This window comes from Polypterus senegalus, chromosome 2 (assembly GCF_016835505.1).
Source record: "Polypterus senegalus isolate Bchr_013 chromosome 2, ASM1683550v1, whole genome shotgun sequence".
Taxonomy (NCBI): Eukaryota; Metazoa; Chordata; class Cladistia; order Polypteriformes; family Polypteridae; genus Polypterus; species Polypterus senegalus.
The window spans coordinates 122,532,240-122,554,433 of NC_053155.1; the positions used below are offsets into that span (position 1 = coordinate 122,532,240).

A 22,194-nucleotide genomic window follows, 5' to 3' on the forward strand; every position below is an offset into this window, starting at 1 on the left:
AGTATGTACTGCCCGGTCACGTGCCCACCTCCAACTTGTCACTTGTGTCGTCGTCTTTACACAGTCCAGATGCACATGTGACTGACGTGGACTTTTCATTGCTCTGTGCGGTTTTGGCCGCTTTTCTATATATAATCCACCAAGACACCTGACCACGGTAGTAGCGAGGTGGGAGGGGGGTGCGTAGAAAGTGCAGGAGCATCTAAGAAGACGCACGTTTGTCGCGACTCAACCAGTGGGAGCGTCAGGACCGATCTGGGGTAGACGGCCGCCTTTGTGCGAATGTGGTTTCGCCGCCCTACGTACCTATTTTCTATTATGATATGACGGATATTACTATTACATGTACTACTTCAAACAGGATTATGACGGTGTTAGGGTTAGAGTCGGGATGTATAAATAAAATTTAATTTCAAACGATTAATTTCAAATCAAACCAGCCTAGATTAGAAAGCGGTTTATTTAATCGTTCTAGCGACAGGCAGCTCTGCACACAGTGACAGTCAATTCAGAGATCGCCGCAGCTCCGCTGTCTTTTGCCGCTTCTCTTGACTCGCAATCCCGTTGAGGAACGTACGCGTCTCACATGAAATCTATCGCAACTATGAAATATGCAAGTTGAACGTTGACTAAGGGACTACACACATTTAGAGAGCGTGCCGTAAACACATGGTAAGCAATGGAACCGTTCAGACAGAGCGCGCGATGAGCGCGCGACCATCAAAGGCTTTTCGCCTTCATGAGCAAATCGCTATGTATGTGGAGTCCCTAATAGGCATCAACGCATCGACTACAATACACGCCACTTTGTCAAACTTTGCTCACTGCAAACGCCGCCACTGCTATAGTCGTCGGCGCGCTCAGACTTTAAAATTCAAAGGCGGACAGCCGCCGGTCGCAGCGTCGCCGGCTGCTGCACGTCTCCTCAACGGCCGCCTTTGAGTTTGGCGCCCGTGCGGGCACGCTTTTTGCCCGTCGCCAGGATCGGCCCTGGGGAGCGTATGAGTTGCACTTAGTGGGAATTCCACGGTTTGCAGCCCGAATGGGGCTCAACGGCTTACCCACGCTGGGTAGACACACGGTCAATGTCATGTATAATTATTTATTGAATGCTAAACACTTCTGGAAAGACACCGTTGTCTAAAAAGGGAGGGTTTGAGGATACAACAGAAAGTGAATGAAAAGATGGAACTGTAGACTTTTCATTGCTCTGTGCGGTTTCGCTGCCTTTCTATATATAATCCACCAAGACACCTGACCACGGTAGTAGCGAGGTGGGAGGGTGTGAACAAAGTGCAGGAGCATCTAAGAAGACGCATGTTTGTCGCGGATGCGAATTGCTGTATGTAGCGTGTAAAACAGTTTGCCATGGAGCACGTGGTGGAGCGTCGTAACCAAAACTTAGTTTTAAAGACTGCTCACTTCATTGTGTTTTAACCTCAGTTGTAAAGGATTGTTTTAAGGATCCCATGGGATACCCCTCGCAAACCGTTTGACACGCTGCACCATAGAGTCTGGACGTATTCATGTAATCAGCGTATTGTTGAGCAGACTGTATAATAATGCCTCTGTGACTAAGAACAACGGACACCACGTCACCGAAGTTATCCCAATGTTGGCAAACAAAGCTAAGAGCCATGTCACGAAGTTTGAGAGCAACAGTTTCAGTCAATGACATTTCTTCAAAAAAAAACCCGACTGACAGAAACAAACAATTACCTGAAGCAGGAATTTCCATAACATTGAAAGAATTGTTGTTTCCATGAAATACATTTGAAGCGGCAGCCATGGAGGGCAAAAGAATAGTCAACGTGGCTCACAGCTGAGTTTGGACGAGCACAGACCAATGCGGTGAGTATGTGTTTGATGAGCTGTTTGATTTGGCGGGCAGTGGTCTGAGGTGCGTTCCTGAGCACGTGGGAGGAGGGGTAGAGTTTCTGGGCGGGGCTTCGTTGTTCCTTTCGCATGGTTTTTCATGGTGTCGAAACCAAAAAGAATAATGAAAAGTCAACGTGGCTTAGACGTGCATGTGGACTCCTAGCAAAGACGAAAGAGGCTAACTGGGTGGTCGGTGAGTTTTTGCGTCCGGGTACATGGGCAGGCAGTGTGAATGCCTAGAGAGCGAGGGGACGCGGGCCGGTGAAAAAGGAGTGTTGGTGGGTAGGAAAACGTCTTCTGTGTTCCTGAAGGAGCATCTAAGAAGACGCATGTTTGTCGCGGATGCGAATCTGTATGTAGTGTGTAAAACAGTTTGCTATGGTGCAAGTGGTCATGCGTTGTAACCGAAAAATCGGTTTTTAAAGACTGCTTACTTCATTGTGTTTTAACCTCAGTTGTAAAGGATTGTTTTAAAGATCCCATGAGATACCCCTCACCTGCTGCATATGGCGATTCACCTCCGCGAGAAACTCGCCTCTATGAACAGTCAACGTAGCTCGGAGGTGCATGACATTAACCTGCCCTGCACCGCATGTGGCCTCCTCGACAGACGAATATAAATGACGCCACTTTTTCTGTGTCCTCGCGTCCGACTTGGTGGGCGTGGCCCTGCGAGTTGTCGCCGTATCCAATGGAGTTGGTGGGCGTGGCTCCTTCCTTCGTGCGCCATAGGTGTCTCACTTGTCGGCGGCTTAGTGAATCCACGCCCCTTCCGGCGTGCTTTTCATGGTTGTCTTGCCTTAGTGAATTATATATATAGATAATTTGGATTATAAGCACGAGCCAATGGGATTTCCAAAAAAATGTTGATATTGTGGCCCTATAGAAAATGAATTGAGAACATTGGCATCTGCAATAAACCCCTTCATGTAAATGTGAGTCCTAAAAAATAATGATTTTTGAACAAATTACATAAAAAGCAACATTAAATACTGACTTTGAAAAATTCTAAATGTGTCTTTTGTTTATTAACTACCAAAGGCAATTATTTTACCGTATAATCAACAAAACAAAATTAAACATTAATTTTTAAGCAATTTTCAGTAAATAAAATTCAATTAATAAATAGGATACCATGTTAAATACTGCCAGTATGCTTTGCAGATTTCAACTGTAAGTTGACGGATGTGCTAATGCCTCCAGATATAAAATACAAAAGCTTTCTTTTAATAGTACGACACGGACCTAATGAACAAGAAAGAATCTATTGTGTACTTACAAAAATAGCAGAAACTTCAGGAAGTGAAAAATAAACATGTTAGTAACTTCTTAGTCATTCCTTAAGAACACTGAAGCAATAGCAATCATTATGTTTGTTTCAAAATATGTTCATATGTAATATTTTAGTGAGATATTTCAGTGGTCATTTTTAGAAAATGTTTTTATGAAAGTGAATTATTAATGAAATTGTGGGGTATGTTAAGGTTTTCATTTAAAAGTGGTTAGATACATCTAATGTACATAGAGTCAGATACATAGTTACATCTTTTAAGACATGAATCTTTCAAATACGATTTTCAAATTGATTTGCTTTAATTTCTGGAGTAGTTTTATCATATAAAAATGTGCTCATACTACGTATATAAAGACACCCTTAGATGCATTAACAATATGAGACAAAACAAAACAAACTATAAGTCAAAATGCAGAAAAAAACCCCAAAATAATTCAAAGTTAAAAAAACAACTTTGATTGTTGAGAAGCCCTTACAAAGTAGGTAGTGTGGTGTAGTGGTTAAGGCTTTGGACTTCAGACCAAGTGGTTTTGGTTTAAAATCCCCCTACTAACACTGTGTGATCCTGAGCAAGTAACTTGATCGGCCTGTGCCTCAATTGGAAAACCAAAAGAAATGTAACTATCATAAATGAGGTAAGTCACCTTGGATAAAAGTGTCAGCCAAATAAGCAAATATAAATGTATGTTGCATGTCAGTATGCCTACTCCAGAAACATATCTCTGAATAAAACCACCTGATTTAAAAAAAAAAAACTAGTGTCAAAATTATATACTGTATATACTCGCGGATGAGTTCTTCTGCGGATAAATTGGGACTTGATTTTAATGTATAATTTCTGGTATTTCATAATGTTGGTCATATAAGTCGAACGCAGAAAACTCACGCTATTGGTATAAGGGATTATGCTATGCTAACTCCCGCCTGAGAGAGTAACCATGGAGCACACTGCCTTTTTATGAGGGTGTGGCAATGCACTGTATCAACACATGCACCTAACCTCTATCTCTCTCTCTCTCTCTCTCTCTCTCTCTCTCTCTCTCTATTGTGCCTATGTGACAACACGGTAATACCCAAACTATTCCGAACCGACCTTTGCACTGTTTTGTGTTTTTTGTATCTCACACCCTCATACACCTTTATCGTAAGAGCATCCCTTATCTACGATGGAGCGTTCGATCAGAAGAAAATATAAAGCTGGTTATAAATTAAAAGTTGTTGAAGTGGAGAATTAAATTGGTAACTGTGCTGCTGCAGCAAAATTCAATGCCTCTGAGAAACTGATGCAAGATAGGAGGAGACAAGAAGATGTAAAAAAAATATATGTAAGGGTTGCATTTTTGAACGGGCATATAAGTTGGGTCTGATTTTATGATTGATTTTTCGGGTTTCAAGACCCAACTTACTGTATACGTGAGTATATACGGTAGTAATGCTGGGATTTGCTGATGACACATTAGAAAAACCAAATGTTTATTTGGAGTATTACACAAAGTAATGTAATTGGGTGTCAAATGATACACACATTCAATGGGGGGAATTCTAAAAGTACTAGATTCTAAGGCATCTAATAAATACACTACCCATGGCAAAGGTTTACAGTAATTGTAAAATATAAAATCTGCCAATGTACTATATGAGTAAATAATGTTCTTTATTGACTCCTACCGCTTGTACACTATATTCTGGATTCTATTACAGAAATTCTAAGTTGTGAACAAAATGCATTACAAAACTGGGTATCTTTTTCAAAAATGTGAATTCAAAAAATCCATATTTGAAATCAACGTCAATAAATATATTTATCAAAACTCTGCACATGGGTAACCTTTCTCTACACTACTACACACTTTTGTAATTATTAATTAGTAATAAATCTGCAATACATGTATATCTAAATAACTGATTTTATGTTTTAGAAAAGGAAGAGAAAAAGCATAATAGAAATCAAAAGTTTTGAACTGATTGCACTGTACACAATTCCATATGCCTAAATGAATTTTTAAAAAGCAGACTGCTAATAATCTTGGTTAATTCCTCTAATTCTTGAATTCTCATAATACTTGCTGTAAGAGCCAATCCTAGTAAGTCAATATTAATGTTAAATTCACATTAAGCATTGTTTAACTTGAATAGAATGTTAGTTTTATATACAGTAGGTACATAGATAATGGAAGGTTCTGTTTAATGCCCTGTAAGTTAATATGTTACTCGAACATTCCTAACGCTCTGCTGTAACTTTGATATATTAGCAAAATAAGTTCAGACTGAAAGATAGTTTGTTTGCAAAAGGAAAGTTATAGAGGCATATGGTTACGGTATGAGTTAATGTATGTATTAACTCGTACATTAACTATTAAGCACATTATATAGCAAATTATACTGGAATAAATATACTGTATATATATATATATACAGTATATATATATATAGTAACTTACAGAAAAGTAACTAAGATATGCACTGTAAGTTTGAAACCGAGACACGGTAAGCAAGATGTTATTTTTTCTGTATTATCAAATTTTTCATTTATTGTGTTAACTGTTTTTACTTTCAGTTTCACTAAAACTTTGAAAAGGAAGATAACTGGGATGTGGAATTTCTTGTGTATCATATTTTAAATCATGAACCTTTCCAGCTGCTGCAAAATTTTGGAGATATCAAAGAAACACAGCTACATCTGCATGACAAACAAAAAGGCAAATATATCATGTCTCCAGCTTAATACTGGTATTAGAGCAATCTGTGGAATAAGATTCATGTAACTTTCCTCAGATTAAGAACTTTAGCTATCCTGAGGCATGTTGAAAAGATTAAAATGAAGAACATTTAGAAACCGATAATTCACAGGTATTAAAACCACTTTTCCAATCTGCGGGAGATAAAGAGAAAGAAGGCACAATGATGAATGCTGCTGGTCTAAAAATCTTTGGCAAAAAGTTGCTCCAAAACAGATTGCATGCTTCTTGAACTGTAAAACTAAATAAGGGATGTTTTGTTTTTTACTGTTGTTGTAAAATATTTCGTTATTTGCACAGATGTCTACTTTCCTCTGCTATCCATTTAAACATTTTAAATGCTTTCTTAAATATTACAGTAATCAGAGAGAGATGGCAACTTGAAAATATAAGAAGAAGAAAAACCCCATAAACCCACATATACAGTGACTTAGCTGGGACTGAATTCAGCTTCTTGGAACTGTGAGGCAATAATAATAATAATAATAATAATTCATTACACAATCTCCTTATCACCTTACTGCAAGGCAGAAGTGCTACCACTGTGTCACTTGTGTGTGCATCACTTCCATCAATAAAAATTTCTGAATGCCTCTTGTAAATAGTTACTTTATTCCCTCAGACTCATTGAATTCAAGTCCAATTGATGAGCCAGACTCTATCTTGGCAGCACTGGAAATGGGACCAGTCCTTGATGGGGTCTAATAATGCACACACCCATATAGGGTCAATTGACAGTTCTCCTAATCTTTATTTAATTTGGCAAACTGAAGAAAAATCCACACTTGGAGAAAATGCACACAGACTTTGGGAGCATGCGCAAACTCCATACAGACAACAATCAGACACAGGATTTGAACCTCGGACACTTCACCAGTGTGCTTGCACTAATCACTGAGTGCCCTACATTAAAATTCACATTTTGAAACCAAGGAGTATGTATGATATCATCACCGCCATAAATTAAGCTCATTTACTATCTTTATCTTTTCAATCACTTACATCCCCTAACATCTTACTGTAAAATATTGATTTTTAATTTGTTTTTTCATTGGGAGATTTTGTTAACTCATAGCATATTTCTGTGTTTTCACTGTTCTCTTGTTCTATTTACTTTTATATAAAGTAATGCTGTTTAAATGTATTTAAGTACTATAGTACCTTGTATTATTTCAAACTATTATGGGTAGCACATGGAAGAGTGCACTACCTGCCCTTCCCCAGTCTGATTCTTGCCTGGAATGCCTTCTGTAGACATAAGTGTGCATATTCATATGTGATTTTAGCACATACGTAAGTATCATCAATGACCTGCTGTGTGTCCCTACATTCAAAAGACAAACTTTTACAGTAATAGGCAATACAAAAATTGCTCTGTATGAATATGTGTGTGTGCATACAAGAGGCTATCTTCCCGCCCAAGGTGAGTTCCTGCCTTGTAGCTGATACTGTACGAATAGTCACTGCCTCCCCTAGCCCCTAAGAAAGCAGAAAGCTGGGACAGAAAACAGATATCTGATACATCTTGTTTTATCCTACTTCTTCTCTTTGTGATTGAAAAAGTCCCTACTCATTCTAAATCCACAATTAATTCTCCTTAGTGACTTTTACAACTACCCTGTATATGAACATTCAAGCAGTCTGAATAATTAGCATGATCAGATTAATAGTTTTAGTTTTCTTGTATTTTAATGTTAAATGTACTGTAAGGTTTTGTGTGATGGTGTACGCCATAAAAGGGGACTACAAAGAAGTCCTTTAGTACAGAATGAAGCTAAGTGTTTATACCTCATTAAAACAGCTGAGACTAAACACATTCTCATCTCAAGTCACTGAAATTTAACATAGCACTCCAGTGAATAACTAAACCTTCACACTTCCTTCATGTGATTTAGCCCCTTAGGATTTCTTGAAACATACTCTTTATTTATATGTCTTTATGAAGATGGAAAAGATGACTGTATCATTTCAATTATACAAAACCATATTGACTGAAGAAATGGTTTATTCGTTGTGGACAGAATTACTTGGAATGGGACCAAGCAATCAGACATATCTGTCATATACATGTATATGCCGTTAGCCTTCTGTGGGTGGAATGTCGGCTGAAATCCAAGTGCTGATTCACACCACTCCTTTTCCTCAGCAGCACAAGGCGGCATTGCCTCATTAGGGCTGGTATATACTGTGCACCTGTAGCAGACTATTCACAAATTTTTGTTGGTATATTTCAGAAGGCTTTTGAACACATCTTTGTGAATTTCAAGGACAGGAGTTTCTTTAAAACTTACACGTGGCCGTTTCCAAAGCAAGCCTCTTTTCATCATTGCCCCTTTTTTGTAATTACTGTCCAAAAAGCGTTATGATACATCTTGACCCAGGACAAATATCACTTTAGCTGGCACGTAACATTTCATCATTGGTAGCCCTGAACCGATACTTCTTTGAACTAATCATGCGGAACTTTTTTTCTCTTTTAACCAGAAACCCTACCTGTGGAATTCTGATCATACACTTGAGGCGTGTCAACCATGACATCAAGCAGCAGAATGAAAAGCATTTCAGTAGTAAATTAAATGAAAAGAACATAAAAAGTGATATATATTCAGTTGTATACTATCTAGGAGAATTCGTCAAGCACTTTAAAAATAACAGAACACCTGTCCAGCAAGAAGAACTGAACCTATTGTGTAGGAAGATAGTGGGCAACCCATTTGACAGAAACGCACTAGAAAAAGACACAAACACAGTTTTATAAAGTGTATCAACCAAACGTTTATCAGACAATGTCAGCAGATTGTGACAACTATGAAAACTAAAGAACACGAAACACTTATATAAACTATTTGAAAGTACTTGCCCACGATCAGTAAAAAGGTATACGCAAGGAAAAGCGTGACTCGTCGATCATTGCCAAAATAAAACAAAACAAGACTGTTATTAGACAAACAAATGGATTTAAAACGCCGTCTTTACTGCCCGCACTTCGAAGGTACAATACATATTCGCCAATTATACCAAACAGAATGTCAAGAACTGCCTAATGTATGGCGTCTGTTTTATCTGTACTTTAAGTTCTACCACATAGTGGATAGCAGAGGAGCAAAACAGCGAGGCTTTCCAAATTCAGAATATTACCAATGCTCGAAAACATTATACCGTCTCACAACTGCTGATGCTGACACTCTTAAAAATATTGTCGCTCTCAAAACACTGCATTCAACTCGTCTTTCGTTGGTTTGGACAAAAAATGTCTTTTTGAACAGAGGCTTACCTGGCGATTCAGATCAGGAGGTTTAGTGCATGCTATGTCCTTCTTAATGTACCGTTCTCTCTTTAGTGCATACTGAAGTGGCGTAACAGTCTTCCTGCTGAAAGCACCCCGTGAGCCGCTTCAAAAAAAAAAAAGGTGATAAAGGCCACACCTTGAAACCCATTCTTGCACCTCCTCTGGACTGAAAGATCAGGTGCCTCGCCTTCAGCTCCCAGGTGACAGAGGCGGCAGCGGTGCTCGGGGAAAGTGGCGTGTCGTGCGAGAGCGCGCGTACGCTCGCCCTACTCTTCGCTCTGCAGCAGTGCGAGTCTGAGGTCCGACGTCCGGACCGGAGTCGGCGCAACATAAAAAATACATTAGCTGTCCCAATTCGAGGTAAGAAACCATAATTAGAAACCTTCACTTTAGGTGTGCAGCAGCTTTGAAGTAGCATAATAAACCGCTTTCTAAGTCTACTTAATCCTAAATAGGGTCGCGAGTTTTTTTCGGGGTTGTAAGACGTACAAATTTAAGACCTTTAAACAGATGAATATACTGTATTTAGGTATAAAATGGACTTCTACATATCAGGGTGAAAAGTCTGTTTCTCTAATGTAATATGACTTTTTTATTTCAAATTTAAAATTTATCCATCCGTTTTACTCTACCTGCGCTGTGCAGTTAAGAATCTCCAGGGTCGAAAGCAAATCTCGAGAGCAGAACTAAACCAGAACATGGTGGGATACGTTCATACATAAGTTATTCACAATACTGGAATTGTCATTTAACTTGATGTGCACACCTTTCGAATATGTTCAGTAAGCTCGCTAAGAAAAATCGGCAAGGACAGGAAATCTTGATACAATCAGCGACCAATACGTGATCGAATTATTATTTTTCTGGGCTTGTAAGGTCACAGCAGTACCCACTGCACTCTCTTTGTCTCTCTGAAAGAAACATGGCCTTTTGCCTCTGTGGACTTAACTTACTGGTTTTGACCACCTGTCTGTCGAGTATACTAGCCTGCCCACTTGCCTATTATAAAATGCTATGAAGCAGTTTTCCAGACAGAACATAGTATACCTTTACCCTTTAGCTGCCACTTCTCTAAAGACGTCACCTCTCCAGAAGAGTCCCCTTGCTGTCTCACAATTTAAAGGGCAACTCCTGGTCTTACAGTCACATACAATCAGTATTGGGATATTAATAACTACAGAATGTTTGACAGTCAACCATGTGGCAGTCAGTGTCAACCATAAGCAATAGAGCCTTGGTCTAGTTAGGTATTTTTAATAAAACTGCTAAACTGGCCAAAGGTCAAAGCATTCAGGCAAACAGTTTGTTGTGGTAGCTAGGGGAATAGACTTTAGACCACAAAATCAGATCATTCCCTGGTTCTGGTACACTTTGTAACTCTAAGGAGGTCACTTGACCAAAAATATGGATTTTATGTGAACAACTATAATGTGTCTGCTAACACATTATTACCAAATGTTCATAGAGTGATGTCTCCAAGGCATTACTCTTGTTAAATCTTCTGCAGAAATGGAAATAAGACTATTACATAAAACTTTGTTTCTTTTCTTTTTCCATTCTACAAAATAACCAACAGTAATTTAACCTAACTATAAGCTCAAGTTTCACATAGAACCTATGTCAGGTGAGAAACCTCACTATACACAGCAGGTAATTTAGAAGATTTGTGTCATGTCCATTTTGCCTCAGTCCACTTCTGATCTTTTGATTGACAGACTGCTAACTAGTTCTTGCATGAAGTGGAAAAATGTGGCTTAGACTGAAAATCTGAAGGAACATTCTCAAAGTTTAAGGATCACTCCACTGAATGATGATCAATAACTAACCTGCCTTTTCTCTCCAGTCCATCTTTAAAGGGAGCCTTGACAGTCTGACAACCTGGCAGAAACAGGTGCTGACACAAATACTGTGGTACTAGAAGTACTACAACTAGCATAGAAGAAACTGCTCCTACACACCCAAGAGAGTTCTAGCCAGGAGAGGAGGAGGAGGACAACATTTGCCAGAGAGGAGTGGAGGAGGAATAAAAACAGAAAAGAAAGAAAAAGGATTGTATTGTTTGTTTATTCTTCGAGAAAGATGCCTGTATAGGGTGTTTCCCTGTAAAATAAATTCTTTTGAACCTGGGCATGATAAGGAAATGCTTACTGGCAGGAAAAAAAGAAGTGATAGAGAGACAAAGAGAAAGAGAGACATGAGACCAAGTAGTGGTATACATTTGTAAGGGAAGGTGGGTGTGTTGGGAGCCTTCCTATTTGACAGATTGGGCCACCCCTTTTGTTTATATATCCTTCAATATAATTCTCTTTTTTATTCTATTCCATCTTTCTAGCACACCTTATTTGTTTAATTTTGGATTTGCATTGTATTCATTGCAAGTTGTACTGTATACAACCTAGGTAATGCTCACACAATTCCAAAATACATGCTGTATAACCATGCAAGCCCGGCTTTGAATCACAGCTGCCAAGGATTTTGTGTGCATGTTGTCCCAGTGTTTGTGTTGTCCCATTACAGGCTCCTATATTTTCAGAGTCGATATATGTATATAAGGTACACCTAGGCCCTAGTTTACATACTTGTGTGTATACTGTATCTTCTTCTTCTTTCGGCTTCTCCCATTAGGGGTTGCCACAGCGGATCATCTTCTTCCATATCTTTCTGGCCTCTGCATCTTGTTCTGTTACACCCAACACCTGCATGTCCTCTCCCACCACATCCATAAACCTTCACTTAGGCCTTCCTCTTTTCCTCTTCCCTGGCACCTCTATCTTTAGCATCCTTCTCCCAATATACCCAGCATCTCTCCTCTGCACATGTCCAAACCAACACAATCTGGCCACTCCGACTTTGTCTCCCAACCGTCTAACTTGAGCTGACCCTCGAATGTACTCATTTCTAATCCTATCCATCCTCGTCACACCCAGTGCAAATCTTAGCATCTTTAACTCTGCTACCTCCAGCTCTGTCTCCTGCTTTCTGGTCAGTGCCACCGTCTCCAACCCATATAACATAGCTGGTCTCACTACTGTCCTGTAGACGTCCCCTTTCACTCCTGCTGATACCCATCTGTCACAAATTATTCCTGACACTCTTCTCCACCCATTACACCCTGCCAGAACTCTCTTCTTCACCTCTCTTCCACAATCCACATTACACTGTACTGTTGATCCCAAGTATTTAAACTCATTCACCTTCGTCAGCTCTACTCTTTGCATCCTCACCAATCCACTGACCTCCCACTCATTTACACACATGTATTCTGTCTTGTTCCTACTGACCTTCAATTCCTCTCCTCTCTAGAGCATATGTCCACCTCTCCAGGGTCTCTTCCACCTGCTCCTTACTATCGCTACAGACCACAATGTCATCAGCAAACATCATAGTCTACGAGGAATCCTGTCTAATCTCGTCTGTCAATCTGTCCATCACCATTGCAAATAAGAAAGGGCTCAGAGCTGATCCCTGATGTAATCCTACCTCCGTGTTGAATGCATCTGTTGCTTCTACTGCAGACCTCACCACTGTCACACTTCCCTCGTACATATTTTGTACAACTCTTACATACTTCTCTGCCACTCCCGACTTCCTCATACAATACCACAGCTACTCTCGAGGCACCCTGTCATATGCTTTCTCCATGTCCACAAAGACGCAATGCAACTCCTTCTGGCCTTCTCTAAACTTCTTCATCAACATCTTCAGAGCAAACATTGCATCTGTGGTGCTCTTTCTTGCCATGAAACCATACTGCTGCTCACTAATCATCACCTCACTTGTTAACCTAGCTTCCACTACTCTTTCCCATAATGTCATGCTGTGACTCATCAATTTTATTCCCCTGTAGTCTTGCCTATCCCCCTTATTCTTAAATATCGGCACCATTACACTTCTTCTCCACTCCTCAGGCATCCTGTCACTTTCCAAGATTCCATTAAACAATCTGTTTAAAAACTCCACTGCCATCTCTCCAAACACCTCCATGCTTCCATAAGTATGTCATCTGGACCAACGGCCTTTCCATTTTTCATCCTCTTCATCGCTGTCCTTACTTCCTCCTTGCTAATCCATTGCACTTCCTGGTTCACTATCTCCACATCATCCTACCTCTTCTCTCTCTTGTTCTCTTCATTCATCAGCCTCTCAAAGTACTCTTTCCATCTGCTCAACACACTCTCCACGTTTGTGAGTATGTTTCCATCTTTAACTTTTATCACCCTAACCTGCTGCACATCTCAGCTCGGTCCCTCTGTCTAGCCAATTGGTACAGGTCCTTTTCTCCCATCCTTAGTGTCCAACCTCTCATACAACTCATCATATGCCTTTTCTTTAGCCTTCGCCACTTCTCTCTTCACCTTGCGCCTTATCTCCTTGTACTCTTGTCTACTTTCTGCATCTCTCTGACTATCCCACTTCTTTGCCATCCTCTTCCTCTGTATACTCTCCTGTATTTCCTCATTCCACCACCAGGTTTCCTTTTCCTCCCTTCTCTTTCCAGTTGTCACACCAAGCACCCTTTTTGCTGTCACCCTTACTACATCTGCTCTACTGTATAGAGATACATAATCAAAGCATATCAACAAATCTATGTTTGTTATTCTAACTTACACTTCATTTGTTAAACTACATTTTTCTCCTACAGAATTATGCTGACATAGTCCTACTGTAACTTACAGTAGATGTAATGCTGATCTGATTTGTTAATGGCCTAGCCAAGGGACACCAAAGTGCTGTACTGGGAATGCTGCAAGTGTTTCACTTGGTTACCATTTATTATGTGTCATAGAATACAGTATAAGTCTACCGCAAATGTAAAAGTAAATACATTCGGAGCAAGTACCAGCTGGGAACTGCTGATCTGTTCATATCACTCAAATTTTTTTTTCTCAACAAGTTATTCCCTAAATTATATAATTTGCCATTAATGGTCAGCATTGATATGACATTCTGCATACATAAACTCTTGGATATACCTTTTCTGGCTTGTTTAGGGTATCTGTATTCACTCAGTTTTGTTCATTTTCTTCTGTTTTCTCTCTGCTTGGTTCTGTGACGCTTCCCTTAGCACTGTTGAGATCACTGTGACAAATTTACAGAATAATTTGGAAGAACAATAGCCTACAATTGAATATAGAGTATATAGAGTACATTATGTTGACTTTTCTTGATGTACAATTAGGTGATAAAAACCATTTCACTCATCAGATATTTTGTTTTAGTTGCTGTATCACTAAACTATTTTTATTTGACATAGTTGACAAAAATTAATATTCTTTGAATTTCAATATATAGTATCTACAGATGACTCCTTTGTATTGATTATACATACATTCACATTCCATACTCAATACATCCTGGAGAACATATAGTTATTTCTGTGTTGTGAAAGGAAAAAAGTGCTAGAAGCAAAAGTTTCAGTATTACTAAAGATAAATAAGTGAATGCTGGCAAAAAGACCCCATCATTTAAGTCTGACAAAAACCATCTTAACATTTATTTGCATTTGCCTGCACTATTGATACAATCTCTGTAACACCAGAATACTGCCACATTGGATTCTCTATGAGGCAGGGCCAGGACGCCAGAACAATCTGTATGGTACTACACTAAATGTAAGCTGATACAACATATAGTGCTGCCGTACACTATTAATGTCACTTAGATATATTCTGGGTTTGTAAGGTTCTTAAAATGAGTCACAACCCATAGATTGTAGTAGAATCTTTATATATATATCTCAAAGACATGCACATTATATTGACTGGTAACTATTAACTGACCATTGTGAGTAGATACAGTACATTAGGTGGTTTTGCATGACTGTGCATTGTGATGGATCGACTTGTTCCAGATTCTGACAGGACAGACTCTGGCTTTCCAATTCTTGATTGCAAAAGAGTACACTGGCAACCCTGTATTAAAAAAATAATTGCTGTATTCAGAATTGGCTCTGCATTGAACCCAGGTGTTGCTGAGATATGTTTCATTGTCATGTGAGCTTAGTAAATATGATTAACTTATTGATATTAATGCCATGTATTGATTAACTAAGAAAATTGTTGATCATTTAACTTTTATAGTAACCCTAGTTGTCGTTCCTGTTGAAAACTTAACTTATGAGCAGTTTCCGTCTTTTCTTCTTTCACAACCAATGCTTGTCATTAATTTTTCTGGCACCAAATCAGAAGATTGGGCAAAATAATCTAAGCTGTATGATAAAGGAGTGAGAAAAGTGAAGACACAAGACAAAAGAAGGACAGAAAAGATTAAATTGTCATAGTCATGTCACCTCTAGCCTTATGTTGCTTAATGAGAAATGCAATATACTGAACGGTAGTTTTAGCAGGCTAATTATTTGTTCTGTACTGTTGGAATTGATTGTTCAGGTTTCAGCATGTGTTGGGCTATTTGGGCTAGTTTTTTGCAGTGAAAGGACTGTATTTAAGGGAGGGAATTGTCTTGCAAAGGAGCTCAGCATTTGAATTGGATGGGTTGATGGGTTTCAGTAGCAGATCACAGGCTATGCGGGCAGCAGTGGTGGCAGAGACGTATTTTCACATTTTTCACAGTGGAGATCCTCTGGTGTCTACTTTTGCAGACTTATTTCCCTGTAGTTACAAGCACTACTTTTACATTCTCCTGAAGTCATTCAATTTTGGAGCACATTTCTAAACTTGCATTTAAAATATATTTGCACTGTTTTTTAAACAAAGATGTAATTCAACTTCTAATTATAAAACAGAAAATATAACTTTTTCAATAACAAAATTGATAACAAAATAAATCATGGTTTCTTATTGACAGCAAATTTACTAGAAATGCTTAATTTTAATCATTTGTGTAATTGAACAAATTCTTACAGAACAACATAAGCACAGAAATGTACTTCATGTCATGACTATAAGGATTTTGTGAAGTACACTGCATTGTACAAAACTTCACTTAGGCAAATATAACTTGGAATAAAAATTTACTTAATCATGACTGTCCATTTAAAAAGTAACTTAATTTAGACTATGATTTCTTCTTCTCAGTTGTGTTTCATGCTTTTCCTTTTTTGTAATACTATTCCTAAATTGGAGAACCTATTAACACCGTAATACACAAATAGATCAAAGTCATAACCCCACCCCCAGCCCCAGACATAAGACAAATACTCATAGTCCTGACCATTTCCTCCCATGGACTGAGAGCCAGTGTTAAGGGGAAGGAAGGAACACATATAGGCTCAATTAATTGGGGCCCAGGTGATAAATACCCTGTTTCTATCTCTGAGCACACCTCAGACAATTTGAACAATGCATTGTTAATCCTCTGACAAACACAGGGGTGGGAAATGTAAAAAAGAGAACTATTGGTACAAAGGTAAATTGCATCTGCAGGCCATTAACACAGAAATACAGAATGGATTTCAGATAGATAAAAAAAAAGTTTATTTGTTCATCCAAGTTAATTAATTTGAGTACAGGATCTCTAACACATAAGCTGCCATAGAGCTTTTGGTTTGAACACAAATGATGCATACATGCAAATGTCTTGTGCAAATGTAGAGAAAAGCCAAGCAAAATGACACCTTTTATTGGCTAACTAAAAAGATTAAAATGTGCAAACTTTCGAGGCAACTCAGGCCCCTTCTTCAGGCAAGATGATTACATGTTCCCTGAAGAAGAGGTCTGAGTTGCTGTGAAAGCTTGCATATTGTAATCTTTTTAGTTAGCCAATAAAAGGTGTCATTTTGCTTGGCTTTTCTCCACTTTCATAATGGCTAGCACGGTACAACACCCCAGTACTATTTGTGCAAATGTAGAAAGTAGAGAACACCTCCTGTGTGTGAACACAGTTCCTTTTAAGCAGTCCTGTAGCTAAATGCTGTTTTTCACATTTTTTTTTTTTTTACCTCACATGCATTTATTGGTTACTTTACAAAAAAAATATATTTTTTTTTATTAATTTTATTACAATCCATACATAGCAATCAAGTTTTTACAAAAAAAAAAAGAATTATTTTAAGAACAGATCAATCCCCACCCCTGAGAGAGAGAGCAAGCCATACGGCATAAAATTTAAGGCTTGTAAACATACCTAAATTAATAAATTCTCTGTGCTTTATAAACTTATTTTAAAATATTACTGATTAGATCCTGCCATGTTTTGAAAAAAGTCTGTACGGATCCTCTAACTGAGTATTTGATTTTTTCCAATTTCAAATAATATAACACATTCGGTTTCCCACTGACTTAAAAGAGGAGAGTTTGGGTTCTTCCAGTTTATCAGAATAAGTCTGCGTGCCAAAAGTGTAGTGAATGCAATCACAATTTGTTTGTCCTTCTCCACTTTAAGCCCCTCTGGAAGAACCCCAAACACATTTTTCATATTTTTTTAAATTTTATTTGTGGGCATTCTGAACACCACAAGGTATACCATATGGCTTTTGATTCATTAATGACTATACCTTCAGTAATGTATATTAGAGCTATTTCCATTAGATAAAAGGTGTATTTTCAAAATTCTTCTTTAACTTGGTGATACATGGCCTGAGTAATTTCATATGTTTTAGATAAAGACTTGAAGAATAAATGATGGAGAGAGGAAGATCTTCAATCCAAAAAGTCAATATTTGTGAATGCATTTATGTTTATACCAGTCCATCCATCTGTTACCCAACCCGCTATTTATACCCTTCCCTGATTTTTATTTCTTTAACAATATTCTAGCAAAAAAATGCATGTGCCATTTACATTGTGAGCATACAGCTGGATAAGTGACTTGTTGATTGTCAAACACAAGTAACGTGATTTTGTTTTCTATGATAAACGTTTTTTTTTTTAATCTTTGTTCTCCTCGAAAATATGAGATTATAACTTTCCATCTCTACAAGACACATGGAGTAAGTAACATATAAAACATTTTTGAGTGGTGTATTCCTTTACTTACAAGTCTGAGTAAAAAATAATAGCTCCTTTTTATGTAAACATTTTAAAGTTAAAGATGGTATCCTTGTTGGCACAATGGGTGATGCAACTAACTGACAGATCCAGTATCCAGAGTTCAAGTACTGCATCCAGTTTCTGTTTTGATGGAGTATAGTATTGACATTCTCCGTGTCTATAGGAGTGTAGTGTGTGTCTGTGAGAGTGCCCAGTGATGGACTAGGCATAGTTTCTTCATTAAATTTGATGTTACAAGTATGATCACTGGTCTCCTACAATTCTGATGTAGATTAAGTAGATTTAAAATGGGTGGAAAGCGGTAAGCTTGTTTTATTCTTCTATCATTCAGTTTTTAATTTCAGAAATATATACTGCTAAATGCTTTGTAGGAAAAATATGTTGTCATGATTTGCAGATGAACAAATCTAAATTTAACGAATTTACTGTATGCTATGCATTGCAGTTACGTACAGTACATCTTAGTCAGGGAAGTTAAAGTGATTAATGTTCCCAAATTCTATGATACGTCAAGGAAATCACAGATAAAATTGTGGCTGTCATTTGTTTAGCATAATAGGAGATGACGCATAGCATATATAAAAGTTTTTTTAAAATTAAAGGAACACTTTTTAATCAGAGTATAGCATCAAGTCAATGAAACTTCTGGGATATTGATCTGGTCAGTTAAGTAGCAGAGGAGGTTGTTAATCAGTTTCAGCTGCTTTGGTGTTAATGAAATTAACAACAGATGCACTAGAGGGGCAACAATGAGATGACCCCCAAAACAGGAATAGTTTAACAGGTGGAGGCCACTGACATTTTTCCCTCCTCATCTTTTCTGACTGTTTTTCACTAGTTTCACATTTGGCTACAGTCAATGTCACTACTGGTACCATGAGGTGATACCTGAACCCTACAGAAGTTGCACAGGTAGTCCAACTTCTCCAGAATGGCACATCAATATGTACCATTGCCAGAAGGTTTGCTGTGTCTTCTAGGACAGTCTCAATGGCAAGGAGGAGTTTTCCAGGAGACAAGCAGTTACTGTAGAAGAGCTAGACAAGGCCATAGAAGGTTCTTAACCCATTAGCAGGACCGGTATCTGCTCCTTTGGGAAAAGCAGAACAGGATGAGCACTGTCAGAGCCCTACAAAATGACCTCCAACAGGCCACTGGTGTGAATGTCTCTGACCAAACAACCAGAAAGACTTCATGAGGGTGACCCAAAGGCCCCATGTCCTCTAATGGGCCCTGAGCTCACTGCCCAGCAGCATGCAGCTCGATTGGCATTCGCCATAGAATACCAGAATTGGCAGATGCACCACTGGTGTCCTGTGCTTTTTACAGATGAGAGCAGGTTCACCCTGAGCACGTGACAGAAGTGAAAGGGTCTGGAGAAGCCATGGAGAACATTATGCTGCCTGTAACATCATTCAGCATGAGCAGTTTGGTGGTGGGTTAATGATTGTCCGGGGAGGCATATCCATGGAGGGTCACACAGACCGCTACATGCTTGACAAAGGCACCTTGGCTGCCATTAGGTATCAGGATGAAATCCTTGGACCCATTGTCAGACCCTATGCTGGTACAGTGGCTCCTGGTGCACGACAATTCCTGGCCTCATGTGGTGAGAGTATGCAGGCAGTTCCTGGAGGATGAAGGAATTGATACCATTGACTGGCCACCACACTTTCCTGACCTAAATCTAATAGAACACCTCTGGGACATTATGTTTTGGTCCATCCAATGCCACCAGGTTGCACCTCAGACTGTCCAGGAGCTCAGTGATGCCCTGGTCCAGATCTGGGAGGAGATCCCTCACAACACCATCTGTCATTTCATTAGAAGCATGCACCGATGTTGTCAGGCATGTATACAAGAACACAGGGGCCATACAAAGTGCTGCGTACAATTTTGAGTTGCTGCAATTAAATTTTGGCAAAATGGACTAGCCTGCCACATAATTTTTTTCTGATTTTTGGGGCGTCTTTGAATTCAGGGCTCTGTAGGTTGATCATTTTCATTTCCATCAAACGATGTGGCATCCTTTCATTCCTAACACATTACCCAGTCTATATCAGTATAGATATCCAGGAGGATTTCTTTTTTCCATTGAGATCTGATGTGTTTTCAAAGTGTTCCTTTAATTTTTTTGAGCAGTTTATATATAAACAAGTAAAGAGCATACAGTGGAAAGCTGTCATTCTAGACCTGTTTGTACTCCTTTCTGCCAAGTGGGATGCATGGCTCACCAGTTTTTTTATTTCCTGTATTAGCAAAGTATTTCTAATCCCTACCTGTCATTTGTCTCTTTCTTGGTCTGTTTTTCTGTCAAGACTCTGCTTATGCTTATATACCCTGAGCCTTTCCCAGTTGCTCCTCTTGACTTTGGACTCACTCTTTCCAATAAAACCCTGGAATCACTTTTGGGAGTCTAGAGTTTTATCCCCTCTTGGCCACAGGACTATTACCACAGTAGTGTTTGTATTTCCCTGAGCCTGCAGTAGACTTAAACAAGCCAGGTCTGTTCTGGCCATGTACTGTAACCTAATAAGCTGAAGGACACTTTAAGGCCTCTTGCCAGTCCTCCCTGACCTCCATATTAGAAATATATGTTTTGGGAAATTGTAAAGCACATTTAGTGGTCTGTGTCAGTGTGTCAGTTTTAAATAAGAGCTTAGGTTCCAGGGTGGGGTGTTGTAGGTGTTGTAGGTGTACATGATTGTAGGTGCATAGCCAACTGGCCCCAGGGTATTGCTGAGGAGATAGGATGGATGTGCCCAGCTACTTTTCCCATTAGCATTCTGGGGTTTGTAATTAAAGCACCTACACACACTACGGTATAACAGGATCCTGTGCAAGTTACAAGGAGATATTGAACAGGGACAGAAAGAAATAAAAAGAAATAAAAAGACAGAGACGATGAGGTTATGGAAAACAAAAGAAAAACAGAGGCAGAATTGTTGCCAAGCTGGTGTAACAGAATGAAGGCAAGTAGTCAGGAAGTGACCCAGGGTGCATGGAGTTAACGGCACTCATGGGGCAAGGTCACTTCTGCTGAGTGCCCAAGGAACAGGAGCAACCGACTGCTCTGAGCAACTCCTGCAGAATACCAAGGGGATGGAGGTGGGAGAAGGGAACAAGTCTTGCAGGATTCCCCACTGAATGCTGTGGGAAGGTGGCAGGAACAGGAACTGGATAGAAGGATGAGTGCACTTGCAGTAGACATCTCCATTTTGCTAAAGAGACCAAAAGGGTGAGCAGAGGAGACATCAGTTTGGGATGAACGTTCTATGGACAGGTCCTGACTGTGCTTTTAACCTTTAATTTTAACCTATTTATGGATTATTTATTTATTGTTGTTCTACCTCCACCATGTTTTTATTTTGGATTATTTATTAACCTATTTATAGAGGTCTGCACTGCACTTTATTTGACTTTCAAACACTTTGTTGTTGATATAAAACCACTGCATACTTTTACAACTACCCTTGCTTTGTGTGTGTGTGTTTGTTTTTATTGCCCAGTCCAACCCCAGTCTACATCTTTTGATGCCTTTTTAATCTGTGATGAGGGTCAGAAACCCATGCTTGTCCTCTAGCCTCTGAGGGGCATTTGGCTTTCATCATAATTAGGTTAAGAAGGTGAACGAAAAAGATACAGAGATCATTTTATTTTCAGGTATTGTTTTTAAAAAGAAAATGTTTCTGCTGAATTGTATCAGTACATGACTTATTTTAAATCAAGTTGTAGCACCGGACCTCTACAAAGTGTAATTTCTCTATAGTTATACATCGAAATGTTATTTATTTGTGAATAGTTTAAATGCCCTTTGTGTGTAATTGAGATATATATATATATATATATATATATATATATATATATATATATATATATATATATATATATATATCACTGCTCACAAAAATTAAAGGAACACTTTTTATTGGGCCTGGCATGAAATCAATTAAACCTGTCTGATAATTTTCTGGTTGGTTAAGCAGCTGAGGTCATTGTTAATCACTTTCAGCTGTATTGGTGTTCATGGACTTAACGACAGGTGCA

At 38.8% G+C, this 22,194-nt stretch overlaps 1 protein-coding gene across 1 annotated transcript in view; it reads right to left on the bottom strand.

Annotated features, from left to right (window-relative positions):
- Positions 1 to 9,285, bottom strand: part of tmprss2 (transmembrane serine protease 2) — an 85,116-nt gene extending 75,831 nt beyond the window's left edge. The window contains exon 1 of the mRNA XM_039744501.1: positions 9,185 to 9,285. The gene's annotated coding sequence lies outside the window, so the exon portion shown is untranslated. The remainder of the gene's footprint in view (positions 1 to 9,184) is intronic.
- Between the last annotated feature and the right edge of the window lie 12,909 nt (positions 9,286 to 22,194).